Genomic DNA, 15058 nt, shown 5'->3' on the forward strand with positions numbered 1-15058 from the left:
CTTCACCAGGATGTCTAAGTTACACTGCCAAGATCCATGTAGCAATGCAAAAACTGCTGCATAGAGCAGGACAACTTGCAGCTCATAAAGATTTCAGCCCAACAGATTCCAGTGATTAGCTTCTGACGCCATTCACATTTGTCTTTTGCAGATTCTTTGTAGTCTTCACTGTTGCAAACCTGCTGGAACTACCTGGATGTGGCAGGACATTTTCCACACTGGACATCATTTAATTTACAATCATGTGCAAAGATGCACCAAAAACTGCTCATTCCAAACCTGATTAGCTGCTCAGTGCCTTTCTTCATGAGTAAAGTCCTTTCTAGCAGTATGAAACTTGTACTGGAAGTTCTACTTTTCACTTGTACTGCCATTAGCTGTGTTATTGCCTTTTTTATAAGAAGCAGCATTTTGTTTTTATAATTTTTTTTTAGCTGAAGACTATCTAAGTAGAAATTCACCAATTCTGAACTACAAAGCAGGAAGTCACAGGCAACTAACATCCACACAGGTCTGAATCGGAGGCCGAATTCATAAGCCCAGTTTATAGTCATCTCTGTAGTATGTTGTATTTACAAATGCATTGCAGTCATTACACGTTGTTGAGGTGTTGTGAGGGGATGACATGTGAGAACAGATAGAATATGTATCACAATACTGGACAACAATATGATATATTGCAATATATCAGGATACTATAAGCAAGACAGTATATTGCAATTTTTCTTTACTAGCAGTAAACACTGAATGCTGTTGTATACTTGAAATCAACTTACTGAATAAGAACAGAGGATCCACATTTTGCTGCATACCAAGTAAAAACACTGATTTTTATGTACAAGATGAATAAGAAATGAAAATCTGCCTCATCAGTAAAGATGGATTGTTTGATAAATCAATAGTGTTTTTGAATATCGATATAATACTGCCACAAAGTATTGCGATATGTCAATATATCAACATTTTCTTACACCCCTACTTTTTATAGAGATTTTCCACTCAGCTCCCTTTTGGAACACAGAAAAATAACAGACAATGCACAAACAGTTAAACAGTTTATGCAAGACAGTGAGTGTGCACGCTGGTGAGGGTTTCTATTCGTCTTCTTAGTAGGGCTGCATGTTAAAACGTAAATGTCTGAATCCTGCAGACTGAACTTTTTCCCTAGTCAATGCAGATACAAATGTTATACTTGTTGTTCAGATATCAAGCCAGAAACACTCACTATCACAGCAGTACCTGTTATTTTTTGCCTCCTCGATGGAAAAAAAACATTTCTCATTTTTTGATCAGGTCCAGGATGGTCGTAGGTCCAGTTCTTAATTGGTTCTAACAAGCAACTGGTTTGGCTTTCCACAGCCAGACAGCAACATCAGAGAAACGTCACTTAAATGCTTTCATGGATTCAAGTTTGACCCTCCCGTACCCTAAATTTCCGCGATTAGCAACAGTGCAGGAAGACAGTTACAACAGATCACATAATTGTCCTCAACTTCTCTGGCAATGTATGTCTTTAATATCACTGATGTGGTTTTAAATGCTGTTTAAACTGTTTTCAAAGTGATTCCTAATGTAACTGGTATTAATGAACTGCAATACAAACAGGATAAACCTAATAATACTAACAAATATAACACTGGTTAAAACTTCAGATGCTAACACTGACTGTGGAAGTTACAGACAGAACTGGGAATATGAAAAATTTGAAACAGCAGGAAGATGCAAGAAACACAGAGCTCATGTTCTCCAACTGCTGCTTTGACTTCACATTAGGGGTGGGGAAAGGCAAATAGGGAAAAAAAAAAAAAAAAAAGAAAAGAAAAAAAAAAAAGGATTTTTTGCTTCACAATTTTAAATTTTTTTTTTTTAAACTTTTTTTTTTATATAAATGAAAATAATCCGTAAAAATTTTTTTTAATTTTAATTATCTTTTTACTTGTCTTCTTGGGCATTATAGCAGCAGAATGATGATCTGGCTACTGTGTTGTTTTTTCCTCACTGAAATAAAACAAAACAAGAAAAAGAAAAAAAAAAAAAAAGATGAGCAAAATAAAGGTTTTATAGATTTTTTTTTGTTGTTTTTAATCTTTAAAAACAAAAACAAACAAAAAAAATCAGCAACACTGAAGAACTGTGAGAATCGCAATTTAAATCAAATCGGTAGGGAAAAAAAAAAAATCGGAATTGATTCGAATCAGGATTAAAGCATATTGTCACAGCCCTACTTCACATCCATGTTGAGGTTTAGTTTTAGACAGAAGATACACAGATTCTGATTTAGGTACTGGTTATTCTTAACCTTACATTCACAACATTGAAGCTGGTCCGACTGGTCTCCATAAACCCAACCGCCCAAGCAGTACTTTGCTCTGGACTGGTGTTTGTTCTGCTGAAGCACCGAGTTTTGTTGTTTTGAGCTGGAGCTTGAGCTTTGGTGGAGAAAACGGAAAGAACGAGTTCCAAGTTTTGCACTGAACCAGTGCAGGAACCAGACTCCCATTTGTCTTCATGTCTAAAGTGCCAATGCGCTTAATTTGCTACAGCAGTAAAGCCTGAGTTGTTATGAAACTTGTCACAGAGCCTATGGAGCGGTATCAACTTGTGTTGCATGCTGTTTGGTGCCACAAAAAAAAGGAAACCAAGTTACTTATTTTTTTACTGAAAGAAGGTGCAACGAGGGACAGTCAATGACGATTTCAACAAACAGAAAAGAGAGGAGTTTTGACTAACAATATCCAAATAACCAGTAAGTTAACTTTGTGAAGAAATTAATCAACTCTTCTTGTGCTCTTCCAAACACACACAGACACCAAGGTTACAATCATACACCATATGATTAAGGCTTTAGCCACTTTCTTTCTGCCTGCCCATTGCCTTTAGTACATTCTGTTCCCGCTATGAAAAAGAAAGGGGAAAAAAAAAATCTTGTCTCTGTTGCACTTGACATTAAGTTGGAACGCATGGGTTAGAAACTCTTCTGCCTCATAAACAGTATTTAATAAAGGGCCCCAGTCCAATCAAAATGCTTCAACCGCATCTTCATGGAGAGGGTTATTGCCAGTTTGAATAAGTGTGACAAACGCTGTGTATTTGTGCACATGCATGCATGTGTGCGTCATTAGACAACTGCAGTGGATGGATGCTGGCGCAGCAGTGGAAGCCACAAGATGGTGGAGACCTGATGATTGGCCTGCATTTTTCCATTTTTCCAAGAAAGAGAAAACCGGCATACCATAATGGCTAGTTTGCCGTTTCCTGTGCTGTCATGTTACTTTTTTACTTCGTTTCTTTCACTCTCGGTTTTGTAGTGCTTCTGGAAAAATGGTAAAATGAAAGGCAGTGTTGCATTTCAGCAAAGGAAATAAAAAAAAGGATTGTAAGGTCATGGAGCTTATTCAGTAAAGCTGAACTGGACATGAGTACTTTCTTAATTTAGATTTTTTCTTAAGAACCTGAGTGAAATTGACACAAAGAGAAATACTGAAATGTGGGGAAGGTAAACAAAATGTTTTCTCCAGTACAGCGAGAGATTTGTTTATGAGAAGAAGACATGGAAGTTACCCACATTACCACCATTACAACAAAGCAAAATGCTGGATCCTTGTCACTCAGTGCTGATGCTGCTCCTTTTTGGAATTTCAAGCCATTTGTAAACCAACTACACTTGCTTTCAGTTTAATATCACAAGCTCAATGTCACTCAATAGGAGAGGAAAATCGATAGAGAAAGATCAACAAAAGGAAAACAGTTTAATCCAAAACCAAGTTTTTACGTTTTACAAGCAGAACAGAAGGTGGATAGTGTGTTTAAATAGCACCAGTTGGTAAAAGTAAACCCTTAAAAACTTTTAGCACAAAGGCGGTGAAAGGTTATGCTTAGATAGATGACACACATTTACATGAATATTACTGTCAGATGTATTTGGACACCTGCGCTTAAAGATATGACCCTCTTTCCGGTCTTAGCCCAGTAACCCGTAGCCTTTTCTAGGTCTCTCCTCCTTAACCCTCCCCTGACAGTCTACATCAAGAGTCTTGTTGCTGGGGCTTAATCCTGGCATACTGCTTGCATGGATAGGGTGGGATATGCCAGAGAAAGGTAGATGAGAGAGTAAAACAGATGCAGCAGGGTGAGAGCAATAAAGCCAAAGAAGTTAGTGTGTGAGCGGTCAGTTTTTATTAAAGACTGATGGTTGTACACATAAGCTACAGTTTGTTTGGCTTATCCCTTTATGACTTGACTGAAGATGCAACTTTTAAAAGGTTCGGTCAAATTCAAAACCCAAATATCTTTTAGTCTTTGTTTCTTATCCTAGAATCCTAAACTAAAGCAGGCTCTTCAACAGAAATCTACACTGCATGCAGGATTGCATCTACAAGGCACTGCTGCTGCTATTAAGAAGCAAAGCAAGTACATCAGATTTAAAAACAGCAACCACTGAAAATACTAGCCAGTCACTATCTAGCTTGCCCTTGAGGAGCTTTGCAGCCAAGGAAACTTGGACCAACTTCAAACCAGCTACTTTGATAAAAAAACTAAAAACAAAATTAAAAAAAAAAAAAAACATCTTTTCCTGCAGAGATTGCAGGCAGAGATTGTTCAGGGTCACATTCTGTACAACAATGAAATGAACAAATGAAATATGTTTGTTTACTTACTATAAATCCATGCAAGTGTTGGTTTCTAAACTAGGATTTGACAGATCTAATTCAGCTGAGCCAAATATACTCAGGTTATGAAGTTTATTGAGTTATTTGATAAGCATGTGTGTTGGCTGCTTGCAGATATATAATGCATCATAACTTCTAACAGTGTATATTAAAGTCAAACAAAGAAACTGTAGAGCTGCACCGTCAGAGATACTTCTGATTACAGATCTCCTCTTCGAAAAAGCTATCACACAAATGAGACGCCGTTCTTTATGCACGTCTTTTGTCGGCGCCTCTTAAGACGCAAGTGGATCCTGATCAACTTATGATCAGCTCTGGGAGGGTTCGTGCAAAGAGAAGTTGCTCTACAACAGATGTGAAAGATTACATAAAGCATCTGTAGATCTCTGCTTTGAGATATGGTCATTTTTGCAAAATCTGCTTAAAAGAATCAAGTCAATTTTATAGATCCAAACAGACACCATGACTGTAAATCTGTAAAGCTGTTTTGCATTTAAACTTTACTCAAAAATAAACCTATAAATGTAAATGTCAGGGGACGATATCACTAATAAAAACTTGTACTTGTACTTGACACGAAGATGACCGTAGCGACACTTGTTTTCAATGCAAACACTTAAATCTAAATTCCATCTGACTTGACATCGGGTTCCCATGACATACATCTCTTCTAATTCAGCATGTCCTCACCCTGCAGTCTTCTGTGCAATGGGTCAGAGGTCACTGACACTGTAAACATGTAAAAATCTTAACAAGAGAAACTGGGACAAACAGGAGGGAGGGGATGGTTTGGGGAACAGACTGTGCCATTTCCTAGAGCAGCTGAGCCAAAACCAATGGAGATAAACTAACTAGAATGTGGGAGATAATCAGTTTCAGTTGCTAAATACTGTCTGTTGTTCACAAAACAAATGAACATCAAACATTCGGGAATAAAAAGTATGATAAACTATCGACATTTTACATGCGTAGCTTATGATAAGACAAAAACACAAACAAGATAAGACAGTACAGCAAAAGATGAATAAATGGCTGATATTAGCTAGGCATTGTGTCTAACTGAGATGCAGATGACACAAAATTGTAAACCTGAAGCTGTAAGACAGATTCTTCCAACACAATGGCTAAATTTACCCTTGCCATTACATTAAGCACAAGCTTAATGGATTTTATTGGGGTTTTTTTCTGTTTTTTGCAGACATTACTTGGGCATAAAGAAGTGATTTGATCTGAGCAACCAAAAAAAAATTTTTTTTCAAGAAAAAAACATTTGAATTTATCATTAGGACAACATTTCAAATATTGTATACATTTTATCAGATAAAATGAGGAAGTGTTGACACTAAGGGTCAAGTCTGACTAGCTGCAGCTTTCTAGTTAAGTTACCTCATTTTTCTTTAACAAAAAAACAACAAAAAAAAACAAAAAATTCCCACATTTACTTGGTAGAGTAAGATGGTCCTGACAAGAAGGTGGTTAAAGGTCACAAGTTTGGTCTCCACAAGTCAGTGTGTTCAGAAAATCTTGAATTTGTTTGAACCATAAGCAGATACTTCATTTAAACTTGCGACACTGGCAGAATAACAATGTGATATGCAAAATCAAATTCTAGGGAGAATCCATGAATGAAACAAAACCAAAAGAGCTTAAATGCTAACAGAAAAACCCTAAACCTCAATCTGACTCAATCCATCCAAAGAAAAACTTTCACATGCCATTAATAGAGCCAACAGGACCTACCCTATCCACTTTACCCATTTAAAACTCACTGCAGCAGCTGTTCAAACAATCTAAAGCAGACATCAGCTAAAATCCTTATATGACCCAATGAACACTCACAGATATGTGACGTTGTGTCCGACGATGAGCTGCCCGAGAAGGAATGTGTGCGTGTCACTGTTTCACGCTGATAAGAGAACATGAAAACATGACAACATGATGACACTTGTTAACCCCAGGGAACTGTTAGTCTTTGCATGGTGTGTGTGTGTCTGTGTGAATAATAGTGAATCAGGCTGAGAAAGAATGACAGGAGGCAGATGGGCAAAAGCTAAGCAAGAGCTGGAGGAAGTAAAAGGAGAAGATGAATGGCTTTGCATTTTTCTTCTTAGTTAAAGTAGATCTGGCCCTAAAAAAAATACATCTTCAACACATTTTTCACATTTACTTAAATTATGTATAAGGCAAGAATACTTTAATGTCTCATGTGATCAAAACATATTTTACATAAGTCAGCATTTTAATGCTTAGCTAATTTTTTTTTTTTTTTTAATCACCAATGTCACAATATCCCCAAAAGATAGAAAGAAATAAAGTCTTTATCATTGATTTAGATAAATTACTCTTAACTATTCTTAAGACATCTAAAATGATACCAACAGTTATAAACACTGATACCAACAGGAACACTGATACTGGCATGTAATCAGGCTCACGTTACAATATGCTGGCCAGTTCTCTAAAGAGACAAACATCTTGATGCTCTAAAAATTCACAAAGATTATTCCCAAAAGGCTGAGTGCCACATGTCAAGTACTAGGAAACTGTGCATTATGTCTTTTGATAGCTTGGAACTGCGAACAGCGGGTTAATAATAAAAGGCTATCCTGAATACTGAGATGACTGTGATAATGTCTGAACCATAGGCTGTATATAGAGATGGACGGAGCCACCGTGACTTCACCCATAGGTTTCTGATGAGCTGAATTGAAGCCCAGTGGGCGGTTCCTACCATCGCCATCTTGGCAGAGGCATGCATGTCGTCTCAACAGGAAAATACATATAAGGGCAAAGAGGTGGAGCTGAGAGGGTGGCTGTGAGCGTCATGGTGGATGATTGACATTGAGCGAACTCCGAGCTTTCTGTAGCTAAGAGCTAACACGGAGATAAAAGGAGGTAACCAGCTAACGGAGGTTAGTGGGCTAAAGCTAAGTCCCGTTGTTAACCGGCTAAAAACCGCGGTTGTTCTACGTTCTTACTGACCTCACTTAAGAGTGAGGTCAGGTACCTGTCAATCAAAAGGACACGTCCCTAAATATGCCGAACTTTGAGATTAATTTAGTTTTAAACGGGCGAGTAAGAAAAAAATTCCCTCCTCCCACAGTTGTCATGAAGGTAAACCTGACCTATAAATGGAAAATGGATTTTTGAACCAGGCTGTAAACATGTTTATTTCTGCTGTGAAGTTGGTCTTTTTAACATGGGAGTCTATGGGGATTTGCTCTGTTTTGGAGCCAGCCCCTAGTGGATGAAGGGGGAACTTTAGTTTTATGCATCTCCGCATAGGCTTCTCTTTTTACCGCCGAAGGCTCCGTCCATTTTTTTTTATACAGTCTATGGTCTGAACCCTCAACCATTGGAGGTCTTCCTGCAATGACAAAGCAAGAACTTGCTCCTGTGGACAGAACAGATCCCTGTTTGTTCCTAGATTTTCTGATAACCGCTTTAAAATTAAATAAGAAGCTTCCTAAAGCGGTAACAAAATTGATGAAACTGCTGAGTCAGTAAGCCTGCGGTGACCCTGAAGGATGATGCTCCCTACTGTGAGACGAAAGGACATCAGGCGTTTAAAGATCAGATGGTAAATATTTCCACTTTTTCCACATTTATTGATCTACATGACTAGTTCCAGCCTTGCTTACATTTTTTAGAGTGGAAATAAAATGGATGAAATCTCTCTGACTTCACCCGCTGGTCCACTTGCTGCTATTTTGAAGCACTGGCCTCAGTATTTAGCCATTGCAGAACCAGAAGTGAACATAGAAGACATTGGGTCTGAGAATTTATACTAAGTGAAGAACAATGTTCCACCAGCACACCATCAAAACGAGTGAATCTAGCTAATGACACAATAATGACTCAAAGATATTCTTGACGTACTGATTCATAAAAGGAGGTGACATTTAACTCCCACTGCAGTTTCCCACTGTATTCCTGCTAACACATGACATCATGTCGCAACACTTTCCCCCGCCCCGACCCAATATTTGTAAATAATTCTCTCTAAGTGGTATTCTAAATTTACAAAAAGATGGCAGCAACTAGAACGGTGACATAGTGGTTAGCACTGTGGCTTCACAGCAAGAAGGTCGCTGGTTTGCTGCTCGGCTGGGGCGAGGCTTGGACAGTGGCCTTTCTTTGTGGAGTTCGCATGTTCTCCCTGTGTATGCGTGGTTTCTCTCCAGGTACTCCGACTTCCACCCACCATCCAAAGACATCCATGTTAGGTTGATTGGTTTCTCTAAATTGCCCATAGGAGTGAGTGTGATGGATGGAGTGGCGAGCTGTCCTTTCGCCCATAGACTGCTGGGATAGGCTCCAGCTCCCCCGCAACCCTTCATCAGACTAAGCAACTAAAGGTTGACTTTAGACACTCCAAACAAAATGTAGCAACAGGAGTTCCTGAAACCAACCAAAAGCACGAAACTGCTGCTCAACAAGGTGAGCGGTTCAATTTTTTCTTTGCCATTTCCAACAGTAAAGGTCAAATACAGCTTCTTCTTCTACTCTTCATTCATTTCTTTCATCACCTTCTCTTGTTCTGTTTTAGCAGTAGCCCCATCACATGTCATGTGACTTCTAAATGTCACCCCAGCCCCCACTTCTTCTGCTGCATTCCTTCAGTTCCTTCCCCTGACCTTCATCCCTTTCTCCCTGCTGGACTTGGATGTCCTTTCTCTTGTACCAAAGAGAAAAGGAGATGACTGCCTATCATCAAATCTCCAGCAATGATTAGACATTCCACATGGCTATGATACTCCCCACCCCTCACAAATGGTGAACCCAAACCCATTAAAAGCTCTCAAAATACAGCCCTTCCACCTTATGTCTGACTGCTTGACATCCTGCTTATTCACTGCATTTCCCCATCCTAACACAGAACACAATGATCCCACTTGGCAGAGCTTGGCATTGCTTCATCAGCCCAAGTCTTGGCATTAGCAGTCTGCTGCGGCTGAATGGAGAGCTCAGTGGTTCTCCAATGAACAAGAAAGACAGTGAGAGAGCGCAGTGGCAGAAGAAAAGCTTACACATAACAAATGTGTAGCCAGAGTGTGTAATAATGCAAGTTAAGCAAAAGAAAGATGGGGGTGGGTTGTTCCTCAGAATGCAGAGCAGGTAGCTGCCTTAGTGGATTACTGCAGCAAGAATGCAGCACTGGCTCTAAGGAGGGGGAAGTACAGAGAAGACAGACACAGCAAGAGTTACAGCCAGAGGTGAAGTGATTGAGGGGCATTATAGGAGAGACTATGCTGATATCTCATTCTAACTAATGTGACTGTGTTGATTACATGACACTTGAATTCACATGGGAAGTACATTTCATTGTGAAATAAACAACTGGAAATGTTGCAAAAAGCGGACAGAGCTGGAACTCACTGACAAATTTCCAGCTTTATTGTGCAAACAAGGAGGCAAATGTTTCGACACTTTCTGCATCATCAACAGAGTCGCAAATGATCTCAGCAAACAGGCAGATAGTTATAGACAATCGAAGGCAGACGCACTTAGTTCATTACAAGTGGAATAAATCGAAAGCATCTTTTCCTGTTTCACTGTTGGTTTTCATAGTTTTTTTATGGGCTATTTAAGATGACTTCAACTCAATCAGGATGTGAACTGGCATCCGGAATAATAAACAGATATAAATGCAGGTCAGCAAAGACATACAGGACACGCCTCGGCCACATATTGACCTTAAACAGATGTGAGAGTAGACGACTGTAAGACAGTGATACATAAAGTTTGTGACTATCCTGGCTTGATAAGATTCACTTACTCCCTCACACACTGACAGTAACTGTCAGTCAATGAAGCATACACATTTATGGATATGAATGTACCAAGCCATATGTTGCGCTATGTTCACAGTGTCCGTAGGTGTGTCAACTCTAAGTGACTTCAGGCTATGGGGAAGGAAATGCGGCGCCGGCATTTGCGCCCAAAAGGAAACAGACTCACAAAGAGCAGAGGAGGGGCGGAAGAGGCAAGAAGGTTGTGAGGAAGGCAGGAAACAGTAGGCAAGGATAGAGGATGAGAAAAATGCCAAAAAAAAAAAAAAAAAAAAGAAAGATGAAGTAAGGGAACTCAAATTCAGGATATTATTCATGCTTGTCACCAATTCATGTAGCTGGATTATTGAGGCTATTATACACATGCCTACAGTTTGCGAAGTTTTAGTGACCCGTGGTGTTTCGTTCTTAATGTTTAATTTAGACAATACATGGAAAGCTGCTATAACCAGTTATTGTACAGCATGAATTCTGTGCCCTTGCTTTGGGAAATAAGGGCAAACAAATAAAACTAACTGCCTCTAAGAGCATCATTTTTTATGATCAATGTGCTGAATCCAGCCACATCTTGAACAAAAGTTACAGACTGCAAAAACCTTTGACTCTCCCTTATATTTCAGGCATGCATGCCCACATTACATTTAGTCTGCTCTGAGATGCTGCAGAAACATATCACATGCTGCTTTCCATTTCTACCAACAGATCATCTGAAATGTTATCAGCTAGAACTTCCAAGCGGCATTTCCTTAGTCTCAAGACTTTTCTTCCCTAAACCATGAAGAATGGGGGTTTCTGGCATACGTTAATCATGGGACAAAAACACAAACATCAATACAGGTGGAAATTTTCATGTGAAAAAAATGAAACAGGGAAACAATCAAATCAGTCCTAAGAGACCTACAGTACAAGTGCAAAAACATTACAGTTACTTACTTTAATTTCGATGTGTTTTGTCTTAAGCAGGTAAAGCTCTCCTCCACAAACTCTCCATCCTGTGGGTTAAACAAAGAGGGTAGGAGGTTATTAAAAGAGAAGCACAGGTCATCATAATATCTAGACACTCACTCATGTCATCTTTCACCATTGTCATTTCAGGCAGTTGGTGAGGCTCAGAGGCTGCGGCCAGGCTCACAATGCAGTCACTGTAGGGGAGATTGTTCACAGTCAAGCTAACAAGCTAAGAATGAGCTAACTGCTCAGATAGGGGACACACTGAGAGGCTCTGCAATAGACTCATGCATGAGCAGGCAAGCAATGTTTGGCCACGACAACAGAAGGCCTCATTCAGTTCTCTGGGGACGCGCTGGTATATACACACACACGCGCATCATTATCATAATCATCATCATCCTAGAAGCTCTCATCTACTTCAAAACATGTGCAAACACATAAATGTGTGTGCGCACACACGCACAGAAAAAACAACTCACACTTGGAGCATTCCACTACAGTAGCATTCCATATGTTTGGTTAAGCATAGAGAACCCAAATTTAAGACTGGTGTCTGGACTGAATTTAAAAGGATGAGAGGAGGAGAAGAAATAAGCAAGAGGAGGCGGCGGGGGGGGGGGGGGGGGGGGGGGGGGGGGGGGGGCAAGAAACTGGAACAGTTCTTAAACTGTAAGCAGCGACCATACAGATATATGACTGTGCCCTGGGAATGAATGTAAGCTTAAGTTTGATTATCTGCAGAGTCCACTTCATCTGCTGATGATGATGGTCTGGTTAAAAATGTCACATCATCAAAGTGTACAGAAGGACTTCTAACAAAGACAAGTACATTAACAGCATGTTTCTTCAATTACTGCGAAAACCTCAACAAAACCAGCCAAGATTAAAATATTTTCCTGGTTGCTGAAGACGGTTTGCTCAGGCTGAACTGAGGGAGGAGGCAGTGACAAGCGATGAACTCAAAGTCGTGATGCTGAAACAACTGACTGACACAGAGCAACGGTCTTTTCGTTGCTTCTGCCAATCTCGACTCCTTTCTCTGTCATCCTGTTTGTTCCTACACATTTTGTCTTTAGAGAAAGGAGACAGACCTTCTGTTCCATATGCAGCTTACACTCAGTTCCACTGCAAGCATCCACACACAGGTTTTGCTGAATCATTTGACATCCTCACGCTAAGTGACAACTATTCAATACTTCACTTAACCAAGCATATGATTGTGCAGATTAATAATTAAAAAAAAACAAAAAACAAAAAAACACTTGTGTAGTTGTTTTGATTGATAAAAACAGTTAATATATGTGATCTGAGACATTCTTTACAATGTAGACTATGTCCAAATACCCAAGTGACCAGAGACTATGCTGGTCTGTTGTCTGTCTGTGTTTTGAGTTAATGTAGGGAGGGCTGAGCTTTTCATTCAGACAGTTAGCCCATAGCCAAACAGAACTGAAAACAGCTGTCTTCCTCCAACACCCCCCCACATACACACACACAAACACACACAGTCATAATTTTAGTCAGCAGGATAAACTGAAAGCAGTGTAACAGCGTCTGTAACGGTTGCTGATCTACAACTCATCAGCACATGAAACTTATTGTCGATTTACCACAAATGCCACTTTTAGCATTTTGCATTTATACCCATCTCAATGCATTTGTTTACAGATTTAAATAACTTTATAATTTTTCTTATTGCAGCAAAAAAAAAAACAACCTTAAAGTATAGTTGGACATGTCACTACACCTTGATTAAAACTGTAGTCTCATGCTCTAGTAGATGTAATCTGTACGTTGTGCTATCACTCAAATATACTCACAGTACCAGCTTACCATAAAAGTATAAATAGCAGTAAATATGACCCCATATAAAAACCCTGCCATAAATTCCTCTTGTATGAGAAATGATCTGTTCTGGAGTCAATACTGTACTGGAACTCTGTGCCAGTGAACATCTTATTATTTTAGTATTGACGTTTACTGTAGTTTAGACTTTACATTGCCGTTAGTGTTTTGTATGTACATTTATATTAACTGTTTTTTGGATATGTGTGAAATTTTATCCTGTTATTTGTTGTATTGTTTTCTCCTTGTCCAGGTACTGCAGATGTAAAAATGCAATTTGGCTAACTCTGGTACATTTACAGTAATATTTGTGAATGTATAATATTTTTGTCATATAAACCTAATTTAAAAATTCAGTTTTTTTACTCCAGTTTTGATTTAATTATCAAAAGGAAGAAGACTTACTACTAATATTTTAAGGTGAAATATATCCAATATGCTGTTGTGAAAATGCTGGACTGTGTATCAACACATGGGTTTAATCAGCAAAACCAGAAAAAATCTTCTGTAACCCATCAAAGTTGTTGCCAGTTTCATGCTATATTAAACAAAATGAAGTACAATTTGGTTCTCTAAAAATGAACCAAAAACAAAACCAAAACATAAAACATACAATATCTGGACCACAGCAAAATATCTGATAGCACAAATAGTCTGACCAATAATCAATAAACCCATAATAATAATAATAATAATAATAATAATAATAATAATAATAATAATAATAATAATAATAATGCTGTTAGATTAGAGTTTTAATGTATAATATAATATTATATAATATGTTTCAGTAATAAATTTTAGCTGAAATAATTTCAGTAAAAGCTGCAAATATTGTTTATCAGTTTAACCTGAAATGTGAAAGTGTAAAGTTTCCACAAAACAAAAACAACCTTTTAAAATCTTTTATTAAATAATTTTATCATTTGAAAATGGTTATTGAGTAACTAGTTTTGGTTCAGGACCAAAATTAAATCCAGGTATTTACTTGATTAGTTCAAATAAAAGCATCCCTGATAAATCCAAGTATAGATATGACTAATAATAAATAATTATCATACGTCACATGTATGTCATGTTTTTGCTAAATTTGTTATGATACAGTTTGAGGACGTTTTCTGTCCCAATACAATCTACATCAATGACACAATTACCTTTTCAAAACAACTGCAAGAATCTCACAAAGACAATTTTCTGTATCAGTCATAGTTGTACAACATATTTCTTATCCAGACGTGTGTATACATGTACAGTGTGTTACTGTTACCAGTACTTCCCTTAAAATACAATCAGTGACATATTAAAAGCAGAGCTGATACTCATGAAGCTCATCACTCTTTCTAGTTTACATAAACCTTTTATCATTCTGGTGTTCTTTGGGAATCATGCATTTTAAGAAAAGCTGCTGATAAGATAACAGAGTAAATTTTACAATCTAATTTTGCACATACGTCTACGAGTTGGTACATTTTTTATCTAACAGCACTTAAATTGTGATTATGCAGCAGAGAAGACGACATGCATTTTTTAAGTTGGCATGAATGCTAATGTTTAACAAAATTAAAAAATTTACAGGAGGAAAGAAACTGGCAGACAGATGAGGCATGCTGAGGAAATGTAAGGCAACAAAAGGACGAGGAGGAGAGAAAACTTCTGTTCGATTTCTTCCACTGCAGAACATTTCAAGGCCTGAAATCCCATCCTGGGTTCCAGTGGCCAGGCGGGCCTCGTTTGCATGGGAGCCCATTTCCTGTGTGTGATTAGCAGAAGAGAGAGTGTGTGTGTGCGCATACATGTGTG

The 15058-nt window shown here is 38.4% G+C and overlaps 1 protein-coding gene across 1 annotated transcript in view; it reads right to left on the reverse strand.

The window, feature by feature from the left end:
* The window catches only part of luzp1 (leucine zipper protein 1), a 44652-nt gene that overhangs the window by 18248 nt on the left and 11346 nt on the right, over positions 1-15058 (reverse strand). The window contains exon 2 of the mRNA XM_079262423.1: positions 11396-11454. The gene's annotated coding sequence lies outside the window, so the exon portion shown is untranslated. The remainder of the gene's footprint in view (positions 1-11395; positions 11455-15058) is intronic.

Source organism: Telmatherina bonti, assembly GCF_933228915.1.
Source record: "Telmatherina bonti genome assembly, chromosome: 22".
NCBI lineage: Eukaryota > Metazoa > Chordata > Actinopteri > Atheriniformes > Telmatherinidae > Telmatherina > Telmatherina bonti.